Source organism: Sminthopsis crassicaudata, chromosome 3 (assembly GCF_048593235.1).
Source record: "Sminthopsis crassicaudata isolate SCR6 chromosome 3, ASM4859323v1, whole genome shotgun sequence".
Lineage (NCBI taxonomy): Eukaryota > Metazoa > Chordata > Mammalia > Dasyuromorphia > Dasyuridae > Sminthopsis > Sminthopsis crassicaudata.
This window is the reverse complement of record NC_133619.1, coordinates 44,325,137-44,336,376: the sequence shown is the minus strand read 5'-3', so window position 1 is coordinate 44,336,376 and position 11,240 is coordinate 44,325,137. Positions and strand designations below refer to the sequence as shown.

The 11,240-nt window shown below is 35.6% G+C and overlaps 1 long non-coding RNA gene across 1 annotated transcript in view; it reads left to right on the top strand.

Annotated features, from left to right (window-relative positions):
• LOC141564816 (uncharacterized) overlaps positions 1-10,735 on the top strand; it is a 12,568-nt gene extending 1,833 nt beyond the window's left edge. Inside the window, exon 2 of the long non-coding RNA XR_012488740.1 lies at positions 10,473-10,735. This is a non-coding gene — a long non-coding RNA (uncharacterized LOC141564816). The remainder of the gene's footprint in view (positions 1-10,472) is intronic.
• The last annotated feature ends 505 nt before the right edge of the window (positions 10,736-11,240 follow it).

Below are 11,240 nucleotides of genomic sequence, written 5' to 3'. Positions count from 1 at the left end.
AGCAAATTGGCGTCAGATTCAAGGGACTTAGGCCTCTTCTGAACACTCACTCCCTGTGTGATATTAGGATTTGCATTTATCTGTGTGTATATTTTGCCAGTTTTCTCTTCTCCTACTCCCCTTTGTAAAATCTCCTATAGGAAAGAGACTATTGTTTTTGTCTTTGTAGGAAAGGAGGAATTAACATAAGCTATCTAGTATGTGCCAGGAAATGTGTCGATCACTTTAAAGATAGTATTTCATTTAATTGTAGATCCAAATTTTGACATTGGGGAGGGGTGAAGGAACACACATTTATTAAGCACCCACTATATTCCAGGCACTTTGCAATTATTCTCTCATTTGACCTTCATAGAGACCTTGCGATGTAGATGCTATCATTAAGCTCATTTAGGAGATAGAGGTGAAGTGATTTGCTCAGAACCACAAAGCTATTAAGTGTCTAATTCTGAATTCATATGTGTGTACCTATATCTATATATTTATTTGAAGACATTTATATACATACACATAAGTTCCTATTACAAACAAGCACACACATGCTAGATACATGGATATACTTAAGTTCACATGTACACATGCATACACTTACATTTATATATACACAAACATACACATTATACACATATATGCACAATTTTATATATGCACATAAGCATATACACGTCTTAAACACAAGCATACACATGCTCACTTACAAATAAGTTTACACACATGTCATTTAAGTCTCTGTTGGAATTATGGAATTAAACTACTGATCCCCTTGCTCACTTTGGATCATAGATACTTATAGTTTAGGATTAGGTGACTCAGGATTTTATGAAGGTTGAGGCTTAAGTAGCAAACCTTCTCCAGCACCCTTCCCCCTCTCAGCTTCATCTTGCCTTATTTCTTATTTACACAGATTTGGAAAAGACCTTTCTCCCTGGGCTTCTTCAATATAGAAAGTCCATATTTATTTTGCTTGTATTTAATATTTTGATAATTTATTTTCAATGTAATTGGCTTTCTTTGCAATCCTATATATTTTAAGCATTTAAAAACCTTATACTAAGAAGGGTCCATAACTTTATCAAGCCCAAGCCTGTCCATGATACTAGAAAAGGTTAAGAACCTCTGGGATCAAAGTAAGCAATTTGGATTTTTTAACAAGTTACCTGTAGGAAGAATTTTAGAAATTTTAGAAAAGATTGGTCAAGGCAATGATAGATTTATCTATGTTGCTTATTTTTTTTTTAATTTAATTTTTATTTTATTTTATAATTATAACTCTTTTTTTGACAGTACATATGCATGGGTAATTTTTTACAACATTATCCCTTGCACTTACTTCTGTTCAGATTTTTTTTTTCCCTTCCGCCCCCAACCCCCTCCCCCAGATGGCAGGCAGTCTTATACATGTTAAATATATTACAATATATTCTAGATACAATATATGTGTGTAGAACCGAATTTTTTGTTGCAGAGGAAGAATTGGATTCAGAAGGTAAAAATAACAGTTTACACTCATTTCCCAGTGTTCCTTTTCTGGATGTAGCTGGTTCTGTCCATCATTAATCAATTGGAATTGGATTAGCTCTTCTCTATGTTGAAGATTTCCACTTCCATCAGAATACATCCTCATACAGTATCATTGTTGAAGTGTATAATGATCTCCTGGTTCTGCTCGTTTCACTCAGCATCAGTTGATGTAAGTCTCTCCAGGCCTCTCTGTATTCCTCCTGCTGGTCATTTCTTACAGAACAGCAGCTTATTTTTTAAATTGTTGCTTATTTTTTAAATAAAACTTTTAATTTGCTAGACATCAGTTATGGAGAGATTCAGACTGAATGTTCTTTACAAATATGAACTGAGGCAAGAGATGTTCCCGATCCATCTACCCCTGAACTCTCACCATTCAGCTCCTGGTCCAAGTAGCCTTTTCTTAGTACTACTTAGTAGCCTTTTCTTAGTACTACTTACTATTAGGTAAAGTGTCCCAGTGGATTGAGTGGTGGCCTGGAATCAGGAAGACCTTAGTTCAAATGTCGCCTCAGACATTTATTATGTGACCCTGGTCAAGACACTTAAACATGTTTGGCAACTTCCTCATCTGTGAAATGAACTGAAGAAGGAAATGGCAAAGTACTCTAGTATCTTTGCCAAGAAAATCCCAAACTGGATCATGAAGAGTCTGACATATAGTGTCAGCCATTAAGAGGAGAATGTTTCAGGGGGATTCTATAGACCCCAAACAATCCCAAATTCTAAGATTACATTACCATAAAACTAGATCTTATATTACCCAGATCTTATGTTACCATAAGGCTAGATTAATGAGAAATAAATTAATTATTTAATAACAAAAAATCAATATGTCAAAGAGCTTTAAGCTTTATAGAGGGATTTCATAGAAAGAACACTGGATTGTGTGGTAGCATATTTTGACCTGAAAGAGACCTTAATACTTATGTCACTCAACTCCTCAGTGGACATATGAGGAAATCATACCAAAGGTAGGAATTTTATAGAAAAGGAAACTGAGTACCATAGAGATTCAACAATCTGGCTTTGCCACAGAACCAAGAAATGTCAAATCCAGAACTCAATCTCAGGTGTCCTCATTCAAAATTTGCAAGAAGGAAAAAAAATCAAAATCAGAAAGCTGGTAACCACTGAAGACTATACTAGCCGAGCTTAAAGTAGATAGTTCTCACTGAGTAAAGACTTTCAATGATCATAGATTCAGAGCTAGATGATTTTAAGGGATCCATTTAGTTCAAGAAGCTGAAGTTAAGTGATCACAAAGACAGTAAGACACAGTGGCAGGTTTCAGTTATAATTCAGTATAATTTGTTTTACTGTGTCCCCATTCATCACCAATCAGACCTTGAGTGATCCTAGAGCTAGAGCTGGAAGAATCCTTAAAGATCATACAGACTTCTGAGAACTCTGGTGTGCTGGAGCCAGCTTATACCAGCTTCTGAAAGTCACTTGTTAACTTTTCTGTGTGACCATTAATATCTTGGAAATCAGGGAAAAGGTACAAATCAAAACTTAATTTATTGTTTGCTGATTGTCTAGATTTAGGAAAATAATGGAGGAATTGTTAATTATACAGCTTTAACCCAAAGGAAAAGCCTTTTTGTCCGTCTGGGAAATCTGGTTGTTAAACATTTATTGCTCACTCCAGTTCCACTTCTAGATCTAGGATCTTATGATTTTTATAGAATGAAAATGATTTGTCCAAAAGTCCAGAAATTAAAAATCAGATGTAGGATTTGCACGTGAGTTTCTTCATCTTCCAAGTCACCATCCCACATCATTTCCTCAACTCTGGCCCAAGAGTGGCAGTGACAGTTTGCTTCCTCGTGATAATCTATTCCTCTCTCCCTGCTCAGGAGCTTTCCTCCAGTCTATTCTAGGCTGTGGATTCCCCTGCGCCCTTCTTGCACTTCCAAGTTTAATTTTGCCTTTAAAAACTCAATTGGCTCATCTGTTAAACATTAAGCAGCTCCCATTTGAGCCACAGGGGGAGCACTGGGAAAACCCGCAGCTGCTGGAACACTGAAAAAGGGTTTTTGTTTTTGTTTTTTTTAAGAGAAAGCATTTTTCGAACTTTAAAGCATTTTAGCAGCCATGTATTTCCCAATCCTTCCCTTCCTACTTCCCCTTGCCCCCAATGGTTCATCTGTTTAACTTTTATCTGGCATTGGAAAACATAAGCCAGAGCATTAAACAGGCCTCAAATGGGTTTTTGTTTAATGCAAAATGAAAATAAAAGCCGAGTGGGGAAGATCTGTGGGGAAGCTATGGCCCAGAATAGCTTGAAGCATGTCCTCTTCTCAGTCTGTAGAAATGATGCTGAATTTGATCCATCCACTTAACCCAATCCACCCTTTCCCTCACAAGTGACCGAAGAATTCCAAGACCAATTTGTGGAAATCTGCCTGGAGCTTTGGGAGAAGAGCTTGATTTAGGATGTCAAAGCTTTACTCTAGTACACATTTCTCATGTCAGTGTCAGAATTTATGTAGAAGGTTGAGTAAGTTCTAGTCTACATAAGGTAAGGGGAAGTTCTTCCTCCCTGTACCCCCAAACACACCCCCATCTCTCCCACACCATATTTGCCCAGGTTCCCAACAACTTGAATAAAAGGGACCAAAATTCTAGATCAATGAATTCATACCTTTTCATTAAAATAAGAAATTTCTATTTAAACACAAATACCCCTGGGAAGAGTGATACATCCAGCTATTTTCAGCTATTATAATGATAAAAAATATTTCTGTTTATTTGTTTTAAATCTCTTTTCTTTCTCTCAGAATAGTCAAGGAGTGGGCGAAGGACGGAAAGCGAAGTCTAGAACTTCTCTGGGAAAAGCTGATTTGATTAGAGAGAGTAGAGTGAAAGATAACAGGGAAAAGGACTCTGAAATAGCCTGTCTTCCAGCCTAGCCCCTGTGGGCAGCATCTCTAGGAACTACTTTTGTGAAGGGTGCATCCACAGCCACTGAGGGCTTAGAGAAGAAAAGTTCTCACCATTGAAGTCCCTAATACTATCAAGCAGATAATGATCAGAAACTGATGTAATTTTATTAGTGGAAGTGATTTCAAAGAAGATTCACTACTGTCTACTTTGCTGCTATACCCTAAAAACCATGTAACTTTTTCATCTAACTTGCTGCTGAAATGTTTTCTGAAATGGTCTCCTCCATTATAATCTGAGCTCCTTGAGAGTTGTCTCAGTCTTATTTTGCTTTCTGTGTCCCCCAACTGTAGAACTTATAAATGATTATTTATTCATCTATCCATCCATCCTTTTGTGCATTCATTATTGAGGGTAGATGTATAAGGAGGCAAAGGATTAGCAAAAACAAATTTTATCTTCAGTATATATATATTTGTGCAGGTATAAATTGTTTAATATGCAGAAGTTCATATGTGTATTGAACACAAACATTTGGTTCAATTGGATCATTATATAGGACTCTTTCCTTATTGGTAGAGATTGATACTTAATGCTGTATACCCCAGTGAAGGACAGATGGAGCTGAGGAGAACTAGAGAGAAGAGAGATCCAAACCCTTCTGGTTTCCTGAATTGAGAGAGAAAATGTATGATTCCAACTTCTCTTTTGGTCCTTGTAGAAAGAAAGAAAGACGGGGAAAAAGCCACTATGTAGGCACTTCAATAACACATGATTCCCAGCTTATTGCATTAGAGACTTTAGGGAATTTTCCCTCTGGGTGAGATCTGGGACTGAGTTATCTCATTCCCAATGAAAGAGCTCTTTTGCTTCATATTGTATCACATATATTCATCTATGAACACTTTCTCTGATTTCTGTTTTACAATGGACTTGGATAGTTAGGTTTCTTTATTATTTGCTATGTGTGTGAACTGGCATTTGGTAAAAAGGAATCAAGTTTTGACCAAATATAGCTTGTATCCTGCCTTTTCTATTAAAATCAGTAATAATGAGGAGAGTAGTTTGAACTTAAAAACCATTCCCCCCAGACTGATAATACTTAAGGGAGCAGATAGATATAATTCTCTGAGGAGAAAAGAGTAGCCAGCTTCTGACCCTAAACTCCTGCTTCCTTCTTGGCGAGAACCAAAACTCTTCTTGGAGAAGGTTGGGGAGGAGACTCTGGAGATATATTCTTGACCCTCAGTGAACCCCAATTACACACAGACCCATGTAGCATACATAATCCACATGGACACTTAGATAGTACTAGTGTGCAACACATGCACACGTTTATAGCAGAGATATTTAACTTGGCTCCATGAACTTGTTCTTTGAAATATTTATATAACTATTTCCATGTAATTGAATGTTTTTAATTTTTGTTCATTCAAAACATTATGAAAAGGAACTGATAGGTTTACCAGATTGCCAAGGGGATCCATAACACATAAAAAATAGTTTAAGAATCCCAATACAGATTATAGAGATTCATTATATGCAAATGTTATAAGAGGAAAGAAAGTGAGAAAGAGGCACAGAGAGAGAAACAAAAATAGAGACAGAAAGAAAAGAGAGAGAGGGGAGAGAGAGAGAAAGAGAAGAGAGCAGAGAAACAGAAACAGAGAGAAAGAGAGACAGAGAGAAAGAAGAAAGAGACAGAGACAGACACACAGAGAGACAGAGACAGAGACAAACAGATAGAGAGAAGAATCATCAAAATTTTTATTATTGAAATGGGTTTTAAGGATCATTGAGTTCTAAGCTTCTTAAACTGTGGGTTTTCAACCCCACATAGGTTCTCATGACTGAATTTGAAGGGATGTCACGTAATTATGATTATCAGTAAATGTATACCTGTATACCCAATGTCATATAAAAATTTCTCTGGCAAAAAAGGATCTTGAATAGATAAAGTTTAAGAAGCCCCTTTTCTAGTACCATGTAATTATTGTGCATTTAGTGATTTTTCCCCCAAATGAGCCATTTAGAGGCAGAGCCAGGCCCAAGTCTCCCACTTTCCATGTCAGTATCTTCTCCACCACGTGACGCTGCAATCTCCTTATCCTTCTTTTCTTTTGCATAAATACAAAATCCATTAGTACATTTTCTTCAAAGTTCAAAATGAAAACAAATTAAACATTTGTCAAGGTTTAAAGCTTCACCTTATTGTAGAGATGTATTTTAATTTTCTAGAAATCTTTGAGACTATGGAACTTCAAAATAAACATGTTTAGTCTCTTATGTGTTCAAAAATAATACTATTAGACTTTTTCCCAAAAGCTTCTTGCCTCTGTTTCTCATTTGAAGTGTTATGTCAGGTCTTTTTCATTAATAACCAACCATCACTCTCTTTATAAAGTGATGCACTGTTACCTTTCAAGCAACAAGGTTTGTAAGTGACCATTTATAGATCCTTGAATTCTTTGAAGGCACTATGGTATCAGACAGAAGACAGCCATTGGAATCAGGATGACTTGGATTCAAATCATGTTGTGATGTATAGTAGCCGTATGATAGTGAACAAGTCTACCTCTAGGTACATCAAACAAATATGGAGGACTGAGGATTAAGACCAATGGAAAGACCCCATCTCTGGAGTTCCCTATACAAATGAGCCATAAAATTAGGCTACATTTCCTAAAAAAGACTTAAATTTTAAATTTTACTTACAGGCTCTTGTTTTCTCCAACTCCATTTCTCATTTTCATTGTTCTTGAGAAAAGATAAACCTGTGTAAGGATTAGTCTTCTAAATTTGATACATTCTTTCAGTATTTATCCTTAATGAATATTTCAGTGAAGTATTTTCATTTTGGGTTTTTTTTTTTTTTTGTTTGAGTGACTGGAGTTAGCCTTTTTTGTTTTCTGATCATTTTCTTAAAATTTAATTTTAAAAAATAGGTTCATTTGCAGAAGTATTTATTGTTTCTACTAATTGAAAGAAATGGCAACCATGAATATGAACTATCATAAGCCATTAAATTTATACATCATAACATCATTTAGAAGTAGAATATTTTGATGTATTATTAACTATAAACTTCTGAAAATTTGCTTGTAGACATTCATTAATGTCTACACTTTTTTTTTAAGGATCTACTGATCTCAGCCAGACTGGAAGTGCAGTGGATATTCATGCGCTGAATTTGAGCACTTTCAGAAGTTTTTCTTTTTTAAGGCAATCTTGTGGCTCTGAGATTTACCATATTGATCATATTCATGCCTGCCTTAGAACAAAAATCCAATTAACTTAGCCCACTGTAGACCAGAAATTCAATAGATTCAGTTCAAGAGATGAAGAAGAGATGGATTTCAGGTGGGCATTACTGGTAGGATGACACACAACTCAATGTATACTTATAAAATTGAACAAAAGGAAGAAGGAAGAAAAGGGGGGAAAGGGTACAGTATTAAAAACTACTTTTTTTTAAATCTAATAAATCAAAAATTGGAACACAAGATTTTGTAAGGGTTGATGTTGAAAAAATTATCCATGCATATCTTTTGAAAATTAAAAAACTTTAATAAAAATCTAATAAATGCCTATCATATACCAAATATTGTTCTAGGAACTGGGCATAGACATATAAAAATGAAAAAGACCCTCTCCTCAAGAAACTTCCATTCTATTGGGAGAAAAGAGTATAACTGTTTGTCTTCAGCCAATCTATAAATTCACATCCCTCTAAATTCCTAACTGCTGCCATCATTACTTAGTCTTTTGCCCATTCCTCATATAAATCAAATAAGTTCATGGATAGTCTCAGAAGGAGGCTATTAAAAGGTTTGTGGCCAGGAAGAGCATTAGTTAGATATAGTTATCACTCCAATTATGTCCCATTGGGAATGGAATCAGAGAAATTAAGAATTAGAAGAGATCTCTTTCAAAAATCTCTGATAGTTGCTATTTTCAGGTCTATAGGCAAGTTTCTTGATGTCCCTGGGCCTCATTTTTCTGATCTGTAAAATGAAGAGGTTGGACTAGGTCTTTGAGAGCTTCCAGATCTCTGATTCTGTGCTCATATACATCTCTCCCAAACCACATTTCAAGTATGAATTTTCTCTCCAATATTCTTGACAAATGCTCATCTTGACTGCAAGACCCCTGAGAGGAGCCAGGAGAGTGCTAATAAATGTTTAACAAGCAAATCTCAAAAATATATTCATGATACAATTTTTATTTGAGGCATTTGGGTCTAAGTGGCTTGTTCAGGGTCACACAGCTAATAAGTCTCTGAGGACAGATCTGAAATCAGGTCCTCCTGATTTCAGGATCAGCGTTTTATCCATTGCACCATCTAATTGCCCCCAAAATACGCTTTTAAGTTTAATCTGCATTATTAACATTTTCTCCACTGTTTTCTTTAGATTAGATAGAAATCAACAAAACAATAAATCAAGTTCCGATTTTAATGTTTATTTCAACTCACATTGAAAATTTAATCAAGAGCACATCCCTAGAAGGAGAGTCCTTTGGCTTCTCAAGCATCCATTTCATTTATAGATTATTTTAATGTTTAGGCAGTTAGTTGTTCCTTAAATCTAGTCAGAAAATCTGCCTCTGTAGCTTCTATGCCTTGAACTACATTCTGTTTTCTGGGTCCAAACATAATTAGTCCAGGCTTTCTGTTTGGCTTTAGAATTGCAAAGATAAATAGGACAGATACTCAGTCTGCTGACAGAATGATGGTTCTGCCTTCTACAGGGGTATGCAAAAGAAATAAAATAGATGACTAGAATGAGCAAGGCTTCAGAGTCTGTGTTTTGGATAGCATCTAAAAAAGGAGTCTGAATGTTATATACTTTTAATTCCTTGAAATGTCTAAAATAATTCTTGCTATTGGTTGTTTTTTTTTTTAATTTTATCCCTTTCCCAAGGGGAGACAACTTCCTATGTCCAGAGGCTTGTAGATTCTTGAACATCTTTCCTACGTTTGCTATAAAATGGAAAGCACCAATGAATCATACAATGAGAAGGAGAAATTGTCTAAATGTTCTCTCGCATAATTTGGCATCATGGTTTATCAAATCTGCTTTGTAGAGGCAGTCCAACTCAGCATCTTTTTAAAGCTTTTTTTAAGCTTTAAAGCTTTTTATTTTCAAAATATTTTAACATTCACCCTTGCAAAATCTTGTGTTCCAAATTTTTCTCCCTTCCTTCTCCCTATCCCTTCCCCTAGATAGCAAGTAATGTAATATATGTTAAACATGTGCAATTCTTCTATACATATTTCCACAATTATTGTGCTGCACAAGAAAAATCAGATTAAAAAGGAAAAAATAGGGGCAGCTAGGTGGCATAGTGGATAGAGCACCAGCCCTGAATTCAGGAGGACCTGAGTTCAAATGTGGTCTCAGACACTTAACACTTCCTAGCTGTGTGACCCTGGGCAAATCACTTAACCCCAGCCTCAGGAAAAAAAAAATAAAAAAAAAAAGGAAAAAATATGAGAAAGAAAAAAAAGCAAGCAAACAACAACAGAAAAGTGAAAATACTATGTTATGATACACACTTAGTCTCCTTAGTTCCCTTTCTGGATGCAGATGGCTCTCTCCATCACAAGGCCATTGGAACTTGCCTGAATCATCTCATTGCTGAAAAGAATCACATCCATCAGAACTCTGATCATTGTATAATCTTGTTGTTGCCCTGTATAATGATCTCCTGGTTCTGCTCACTTCATTTTGCATCAGTTCTTGTAAGTCTCCCCAGGCCTTTCTGAAATCATCCTGCTGGTTGTTTCTTACAGAACAATACATTCATATACCATCACTTATTCAGCCATTCTCTAACTGATGAGCATTCACTCAGTTTCCAGTTTCTTGCCACTACGAAAAGGGCTGCCACAAACATTTTTGCACACGTGGGTCCCTTTTCTTCCTTTAAGATCTCTTTGGGATACAGGCCCAGGACAGATGCTGCTGCATCAAAGATGCACAATTAGATCCAACTAGGAATCTTTGTTCTAAAAAGTTCAAACAGATCATTAGGTGATGTGCATTTTTCTTCTTTCCATTCAGGTGAATCTACAAGGAGTTTTGCTTCTTGGGATCAAATTCCCAGTTTGGATCCATTAAGAAACTAGTGATTTGGAAGAATTCCCAGATATTCTTTCTTGGATACCATCTGTAAGTTCAAGAGTGATGAGAGAGATGAATGAAACTTCCCTGCTTCAGCCTTGTTTTTTGACTTTACTCTTTTAAAACATTCTTTTGTGCCATTCTTGTCTCTATTTCTATAATATACATTTACTTTTACATAAATAACATTTATTTTCCCACTGGTTCTTGTCTTCTGGTTATTTCTTCACTTCATCAGCCAACATCTTTGGAACATTCACAATGTGTCAAGCACTATACCTTCTAGCAAAATAATAAAATAAAATAAAGTAAAACTAAAAAATAGAAGTGAGTTTCTTACCACACTTTCATAATACTTATCATTAAATTGGAGAGATAAAACAAACATAGAGAGATTTAAGAATCTATGTCAAAAGGAAAATAAAAGATAAATTATGACATTGAGATATTTGTAACTGTGGGGAAGGAGGGTAAGGTTCAATGTGGTGGATGAAATAGAGATTTGGTATCATGATGATCTGGGTTCAAATTATGCCTTTAACACAATGGCTTGGTGACTTGGCCAAGTCATTTCACTTTTGGACTTGTTTCTCTAATTAGCAAAATAAAAGGATTGGACTCAATAACTATAAGATCCTTTATGGGTCTATAACTTCAATCTTAGGATAATACTGTGACTTAAGGATATACACATTTAATGCAGACAGT